This window comes from Anneissia japonica, unplaced genomic scaffold, assembly GCF_011630105.1.
Source record: "Anneissia japonica isolate Jap-2015-1 unplaced genomic scaffold, ASM1163010v1 scaffold493_len2256704_cov171, whole genome shotgun sequence".
Lineage (NCBI taxonomy): Eukaryota > Metazoa > Echinodermata > Crinoidea > Comatulida > Comatulidae > Anneissia > Anneissia japonica.
This window is the reverse complement of record NW_022727062.1, coordinates 2,037,706-2,047,089: the sequence shown is the minus strand read 5'-3', so window position 1 is coordinate 2,047,089 and position 9,384 is coordinate 2,037,706.

The window sequence follows — 9,384 nt, the reverse complement described above, 5'->3', positions numbered from 1 at the left end:
ATATCATCAACTTGTTTCTCAAGTGTTTTTGTAAATACGCTTTTCACTTGGAATAAATTGTACAGTTCTACATATAAATTAGTGTGGTGTATCTGTCTCTTATACACATCTACTGTTAATTATTTCAAGGTTTTATTTAAGTGCAAATCCAAGTTTAATTGTTTATTTAAAGAAATGCTTTGGATCAAAGAACTGAAACTGTCTCTTATACACATCTAGATGTGTATAAGAGACAGATATATATACAGTATATATATACGTATATATAGCGTAACAGTAATGAAACCTTAAATACGCAAGATGTTGACTTTAGAAACACTAAAGTCAACATCATGCGTATTTGAGTTTCATTACTGTTACGCTATATTATATTCTACATAGGCCTATGTTTGGATGTGAAACTCTTCAGATAAAATTGCCAATGACTAAGAAACATTCAAATACAATTGTTTAAGTTGGGCATGTTCATGTAGGCCTATTATTCAAAGTTGTAGGATGGAGAGACAGAGCGCAGTTGTGCTCAGAAATTCTGAAAGTATTTTTATAATACTGTGTAGTTTTAAAAAAAATAAGTACATTACAAACAAATGACTCATAATTTGCAAACTGTGTAATATAGTCTTTAATGAAGTAGGCCTACATTACGAATAGGCCTAATGAAACAAAATACACGATTTTCATTGTTTTGCTTGTAAGAAGTTTAAAAAAAAAACGATAAAATTTTCCCTGACATCCTTGCCAAGCATTTTTATTGATTTATCTTTAGCCGTGGATACTGAAACTTAAACCATGTGGAGAAGAACAGTTGAACAATGCAGTGAAGTAAATCTGTTATGTAGTCATTCGTTATGGTCACCTGTTATTTAAAAACGTGAATATAGTTTAGAGTATCGAAGAAAAACATGCGTGCTGATACTTAAATTTCTTTAGAATTATTATATTCAAAGGAGCATTTTTGTAGTGCATCGTACCGTGTTACGAAGCCTACGCAAAATGGATTTAGAAAAACGATGCTGTTATTAAGCTTGTTTGATAAAGAATAAAACACATATGCTTGCAGTGATACCAATTTAAAATGTATTCATGTTGTATGCCTATATCTCTGGTTCCTAATTAATTTGTTTAAAGGGCCAAAGTATTTTAGAGTTGATCTCACGGGCTAAAGATAATCTACACGGTATGTTGAAAGCAATCGTTATACATCTGAGTGAAATTCTTTCCTCTAAGATATGTTATTTTGAAAGGGATTTTTTGACAATTTCAAATTATACTTTTAATTGTACAACAAGTGATCGGCTGGCGTCATCAGTTCAACAGTCGTCAATCAACTTTGGTGGGTCGCTTTACCAATGTAATTGATCACAGTAGAAAAGCTATACGCTCAGAGTTTAGACATTTTTTTAAATTACAAAACTTTAAAAAAATGCTATTGACGAATCACAGTGACAGGAACACAGAGACGGGACTTGGTGGCACAGACGTCGGTGTAGTGCTTACTGTATGGCTTCAAAAGAATGTTATTGATCAGAACAAACGAGGCAAAACATATCGGTACAGAGACATGCATGATTTGAATCATTTTGTAGGACAATCGGAAATGTATTCTTAAGAGCACTGTTCTTTGCTTCAACTAAGTACAAATTAATGTTACTGAAGATAAAACCCACTAGTCGTATTGTGAAATAACGTAGGTTTAGTTGTAAACCTCTAAGATTTAACAATGGGCTTCTTTATACCACGCACCGTGACTCTGCAATGATATAGTTTTGTTTTTTCATATTTATGAGTTTATAAGTTTTTACTTCCCCTGAGTTGCTTTGACTAACCTACGGGGTTTTTTGTGCGAGTTTGAAACACACAGTGAAGAACAGGACCACGGAAAGCACAGAGTGATCGATTCTTCCGCTATTTATTCTACTTAAGGCCTATGGTATTTGATCTTGCTTTCAAACCGTCCTCATTCACATCAGGGGCGGATCGAGAGATGTCAAAAAAGTGGAGGGAGGGGCGAAATTTGGGCCGATCAAGACAACACTTTCCCTAGGGGGTCTGGGGCATGCCCCCGCGAAATGAGTTCTAGACGCCCGAAAATAACATTTGAGGCGCTTTTTTTTTCTTTCTTTTTTTTAAAAATTTTCCTTACCTTCAAAAAGGGGGTGGGGCGGAGCCGGGCCGCCCCTCCCCCCTTAAATCCGCCCCTGCATATTACCTATGGTTTATTTATTGGCTTTTCCCAGCAGTACTTGGAAAAATCATTGTTTGTTCTGATTTCTTTTTCTTACATATATTTTCCCTATCTTTTTGCACTGTTTTATTCTGGCCGTCACTTCCCATCCTTAAAAATTTTCCGTGCTTTGTCGAAGCAATGGCCATATGAAGGATGTGCCTCCTAATATTTAGTGTCAATCTATAGTGGGGTGTGTGAGGACCAATTAAAGTGATTTAAAGTCAAAGAGTCTACACCGGATATTTCAAAAACCGGTCAGTTGATCTGAATGAAATTACGGGAAATTTATTCATTGTTACAAGTAAGAAATTTGTATGTGTTAGTGACGATCTAATGAAAGGTGTAAATTTGAGGGTCTTTTCAATTTTTCAGGACCCACACCTAAAGATCTCTTTAAAAATACCAGTGGGTCTAAATCAAACATTATATAATACTTTGTAAAAGGTCTTGTAAAAAAAACGATTAATGTGACAATCCGCCATATGATGTGATCCGAGGACCATTTAAAGGAAACGTCCCAGATCACATATTTCGAAAACGGATCAACTGATATGAATGAAACCAAGTTACAAAGAAGATAGTATTAGGCCTATGTGTTGGCGACGATAACTCGACAAGTATTATTATTATTATTATTATTATTATTATTATTATTATTATTGTTAGTAGTAGTAGTAGTAGTAGTGGTTACGTAACGTTTGTTATGCACTGTATATTGATGAATGTAGGTAAGAATGGCCCCGGAAAAAATGGCCCCAGAAAAAATGGCCCCGGAAAAAATGGCCCTGGAAAAAATGGCCCCGGTAAAAATGGCCCAATATGACAGGTAGGTAAAAATGGCCCCAATGTTTATCTCCTATGAGTAGCTCTGGGAGTAGGTCTAAGTATTTTTTTAAATTATTAATATTATTAGATATTATTACTATATTTGCGGCTAATTATTAATATTATTATTATTATTAATGGCTCTGATGGGCGGCTCTAAAACATTGATTCGGCACCAGTTTTGAACGACGAACTTGCAGGGAATGTTATAAACCATTTTCGCAAAATTTGAAATAAAAATTTCCAATAACGTGGCGAATACCAACGATGTGGACTTTCAGAGGCCTGGCATTTCACGGTACGTATTAATGTCATGGATAACATCAACAATAAATCTAAATTTCTAACGAGCACAAACATTTTAAAACGGAAAAACAGTACAGTAAAATGTACAATAGTCAGCGAGTTTGTCAAACAAGGTATAAAAAAAAGTCTCGCCTTGGGTAGCATCTTTTTAAAGAAAATCATTAATTTAATTTTTAAAAAAACACAAGTTACTGATTGATTAAATAATTCTATTTTAAATAAGAAATGATTATGCACAGTAAATGTAACATAGGACAACATTTAAAAGATCATTATATTAGTGCTACTGAAACTGTTAATTATTTCAAGGTTTTATCTAAGTGCAAATCCAAGTTTGTCTAAATTTCCTTCCTCCATGGTTTGATTGCTTAATTAAAGAAATGCTTTGGATCAAAGAACTGAAACCTACACTTAACAAACAAACTGATTGTTTATCTAGTCAATCTGCTAAGAAGGGCTAATTATTGCCTAGCTCTGCTGTAGCTCCACAGAGTAGGCCCTATTGATATGTAAATTAATTACTTCCTGTCACTGCTTGGTATTTTTGTTTTTAGTTTTTTCAATTTACTTGATCTTGAGAATGGTTCTATGATGGACCCGAAACGTCAATCTTTCTTATTATTAAATTTTGTTTTGAGATTATGTTCTTAATTGATTTAATAAATAAAAGCCACAAATAATAATTTGATTTACTATTTCAATTTCATTATGTAAAAATAGTTATGCTTTAACATAGATTAAAAATATGTTATGCCTTACTTATTTTTAATCTATGGTCTTTTTAATTAATTTTCTTTTTTTATTGGAAATTCCGTAGTGCAGATTAAATTTATCAAAACTCATTAGGTTTACAGTAATATGAAAAAAAAATTTAGTTTATACAGAAATAGTATCTAAAATGGTCTCAGTTTCCAAAGTTAACGCAAAAGATGTAATCTAAACACACAATATTAGGCAGGATGTATTTGTTTGGAAAAGAACCCACTCTTTTGTGAAATTAAGAGGTTTATAGGTGAAAATTGTAAATTTAGAAATAAGTTTTATTTTTTCCTTTGAACTGAGATCAATATGTGATTTTTTGTTATTTTTTAAAAACGTTATTTCACAACAAAGTAGAGGAATGACATACAGTATACAGTATACAGTACTTCAACTACCAAAATATGCAACTCATAGATAACCACAAACTTCACTTGTTAAATATCAAATGAATTAACTTTACATGTTATAAACAATGCAAATAAACAGTAGTTAAAGCATGTGGATCAATTGTGTGTTTGAATCACAAGTTCATGTATGGGAAAAGGGAGAGGCTTACTTTCTCGCAAACTTAGCAATAAATTGTCTGCTTAGAGTTTATTTCAAAGAAGTATTGCTTTTAGTAAACTGAATAATTAGGAATACATTTATTTAAGCAACTAATTTAGTTGCATACTTGGTTTTTACTCATCACTAACTAAATCCAAGTGCCTACGACTGGCTTAGAATTATATATAGTTATGTATGGCAATTATGCTAAGAAATAAAATGGTGTGCGATTGTGAGGGTAGGGTGATTATGGTAGGATTAAGTGGTATTGCTAAATCCCACAAACCTCCCAAAACACACTGTAGAAAATGAAACAATTCAATTGTGATTGGTATATCAATAATTATGATTGTAGAACTCTTGTTTTCTTAAAAAAAAAAAATAATTTGATGTTCATACTAACCCACTGTTTGTGGGGTTTACCAATACACAGATTGAATTTCTGGAAAATTGTGATTCCGCTTCAGTGAAATCGGCCACAAGTAAATTATTTTAGTATTATTAAATGCATGATTTATGTTGATTTATTGATTATGTTGTTGCTGTTTTTTAACATTTAAATGGAAAAAAAAATAATAAGTGTAATTCATGGCTTTTTATTTATCTTTGAATATTTTATCATTGAATATTAATTCTTGCAAAAAGTAAAATGTAAATGACAATTTGTTAGATTCCTTTTAAAAACTAAATTATTTAAGATAAAAAAATGCATATATTGACTCAAGAAAATCAGTTTTAATACAGAATTTGATTATTGGGGAGATTCCTTTTAAAAACTAAATTAGTTAAGATAAAAAAATGCATATAATGACTCAAGAAAATCAGTTTTAATTCAGAATTTGATTATTGGGGCCATCTTTACCTACCTGTCATATGGGGCCATTTTTACCGGGGCCATTTTTTCCAGGGCCATTATTTCCGGGGCCATTTTTTCCGGGGCCATTCTTACCGTACACCTATATTGATCAAGGGGTGAAAACATGGATGTGTGTTATCCCCTGTACTTTTTAGTATATTTATTAATGAATTTACGAAAATACTAAAGTCAAATGATCTTGTCACCAGAATCAATGATGTATGGGTTGGTAGCCTATTTTGGGCTGACATGTTGTGCTTTTAGCTAACACTGAAAACGAGATAGAAAAATGCTAGACATTGCGGCTAAATTTGCACAAGAATGGAAGCTAAATTTTAACTTTGACAAGTCAAATATTTTGGTTATGGGAAAACGTGTTATTAAAGAAAAGAAATGGAAATTAGGGAAGGGTTATATCACAGAAGCAGAATCTTACAAATATCTGGGTGTAATTATATCACGGAAATTAAATGACCATATGCAATTTGATAATATCATCCAAAAAGGTCAAAGATTAATTGCATATTTGAGTGGACGTGGACGGTTTTCACGTCCGCGTGAGTGGAAAATCCGAGCAGCCGACTGGTATTTGTCCACTGGTTATCTGAACGTTTCGATTTAAGTGAACGTCCATGTTGACACGTCAATGAACTTATGACCTTGTGATCTGGGGTTTCCCATGTTCGCGTGCGCTATTCGAATACACTGGCCGTGGTATCTTACTCAACACTCAGGTACTGTAGTCTGCGCAGCTCAACATGGCAAATCTTCTTTGACTTCGCTAATCTCTTAATGGTATATCCATGGGGTATTCAGGGCAGGGAGTTAACATAAATCTCCCTGTTGAGGGTGCACCTCTCCTTCTTTGTTCAATATAGGATTTTTTTTTTTAACAGATCACTGAAAAATTATTTCCTTTTTCCTGAATACGCCCGGCCTGACTGAAATCTATTTCAATTATGTCTATTTCGGCTTAATTCGAAAACATTTGCAGTTAACTTGAATGCATTTCAAGTTAACTGCAAATCATTTCCAGTTAACTGTAATGCAATTAAAGTTAACTGCTATTCAGATGTTGGTTGTAATTAGCGTTAAGTGAATACGATTGGTTGTTTGTGTTTACGTAATATCAGTGCTATATGATTGGTCAGCCACAGTTGATTGAATTACAGTTATGGTGTATTTTCATTAAGTAACTGTGATTGGCTGATTTGCTTTTTCCGGTCGTACTTGCCCGGTAAAAAACAAATCATCAAAACACTGATTATAATCAATTACAGAATAATTTAAGAATATGTATTCGTAATGTAAATAGGATTTCTGCGACGCTAGACCAACAGTCATTGGAGGAAGTGGTACAATCAATACAAGATATGATTAACCATGTGGACGAACTGAGGAGGGTGGTAGAGGGGAGCAATAGGGGTAGGTCTAGGCCTACAGGTTGATTAATTACCTAATTATCCACTGAATTTGATCCACAATAATAGATAATTCTATAGTTTGCAAATAGGACATAACTTAACCGAAATGCTATATTACTTACATCCAAGGGCGTCGATCCGTGGCTGAAAGTGGGGGGACGAGATGAAAAATAAAGCCTTGGGCCGTAGGCCCAAGCAATGGTTGGGGACCAGGGGGAGAAGCTGGCGCATATAGCCTTTTAATTGATTTTAAGCAATGCAATTAACATTTATTTCCATACGAAATTTTTAAAATATCCAGTGGCGGATCCATTAATTTGAAATAGAGCTGGGCCCAGAGAGGGACTTTTAGAGATGGAGAGTGTAGCTGGACTACCACCTCAGCCCCACCATGGGGCTGAGGTAAGAAAATTTATAATTATGGCACCTCTAGTTGGTCGGAAATGGCACTCTCAGACTGAATTTGAATATAATTTTAATTTTTCTCCACTTCTAAATTTGAAAAAAAAAAAAAAATAGTGATGGTGGGCCGTCTGGGCCCCTTGAATCTGCCACTGAAATACTCATCATAAACAGTTTTTAAAATTATCCTTTTTAGTCATTTAGTCTTAGCTCGCTTATATATTTCGTGCAAACTAACCTTCATAAAAATAGTGATTTATTATCTACTGATTAGCTTGTAATGTATTTAAAATTATAACTATGAAAAACAAATAAGATAAACAGTCATTAATTTAGTCTTTTTGCATGTACAGTACTTTTAAAGTCAATCAAGAGGTTTTTGCTTTTCTCCTCTTTTTGAATTTCACTTTTGTGTAAGTAATATTGCGATAAATTATTGTGAATGGAAATAATAACGTCTAATTTACAATCAAACAGGACTAGGGAGATAGGGAGCACACAAAACATTAGTTAGCATTTTGATTTCACAAACATAAAGGTGATTTACTTAATTTATCATTATCAGTGGCGGCTCCAGGAGAGCAAATTAGAGGGGGGACAGGGAGGGACTTGCACGTTGGAAAAGTAGATCACCTCAGCCCCCACCATGGTGGGGTTGAAAGAAACTTATGATTATAACACCTCTAGATTGCCGGAAATGGCACTCTCAGACATAAATTCTAATTCTAATTTTCCTTTGTTTTTTTTTCATTTTTTAAAAATAATTTTGAAAAAATTAGGGTCGGCTCGGCCCCACTTGAATCTGCCACTGATTATTATAGCGTCATTGCGAGACTGCGTCAACCTAACACTGGAGTTTGTAAACTTTTGGTAGGCTTATCACTTAATCGGAATAGGTAGACATCATATCCGTGAAATTAGAAAAAACAGTAATCCTATGTATGTAGATAATATTAAACACTACGTACGGGTCATAATAATATACAAAAAGAATAAATCATTTATATTAGAAATTGTGCACTTTTGAGTTTGTAAAAATATTGGCCTAATAACGATACATGCTTCCAATTTCAACAACGTTTAGTACATTGTTTTCACAATACATTTAGCCTCTGATAGTCGTTGCACCCATAAAATCGATCTAGTGGGTTTCTGAGATGGTTACAAAATGTTTAAACAATTGCGTTTTTACTTGGTTTTGGTCGTACCGCACTTAGAAAAGTGAACAGACAAAATTCATGAGTCATGCGTAATTGTTATTCTTTCTATTCGCTTGTAAAAGTGGGGTTTTAATTGTAGAAGATTGGTGAAAAGTTGGGGGGGGGAACAATCGGTATGAAGTCCCCCCCAATTTTCAAAGTGGGGGGACGCATTCCCCGTCCCCCACCAATCGACGCCCATGCTTACATCCCTCGTAGAAGATAATTTTGCCAAATTAAGAAGCACCGCGACATCGTCCTCCATCATGAAGTTTGCAGTGATATGACGTCATACGTCTACTTGTTATCTCAGTCAGAGAGCGAACGTCAAAACGCTGCTGAACACGTTCTCAAAATTTTCTAGTGAGACCATTGATATATATATAGAATATAATGTAACACTAATGAAACCTCAAATACGCAAGATGTTGACTAGAAACACTAAAAGTCAACATCTTGCATATTTGAGTTTCATTACTGTTACGCTATATTATATTCTACATAGGTCTATGTTTGGAAACACACGTGGACACGCGTTCTTCATATATATATATATATTCCAGTGGATGCTTAGTTTATTTTGTCATTCTGATCGGATTTTCTCTACTGTTCCGTTTTAATTTTAATTTTAAATTGTTTTGCATTATATGGCCGTTTGCTGTTTTATGGGTTTTTCCCATTTGCCTTTCAAACTTATATATTATTTAATAATCTCTATTGAGATCCAGCGCCGCCATTGATGCACGGTAGAGATTGCATCTTTAGATCTCCGATCTTGTTCACAAATTCACGGACTAGTGCTGTCTCGTAAGAATTTTGTAGGACGCGTTAAGAATG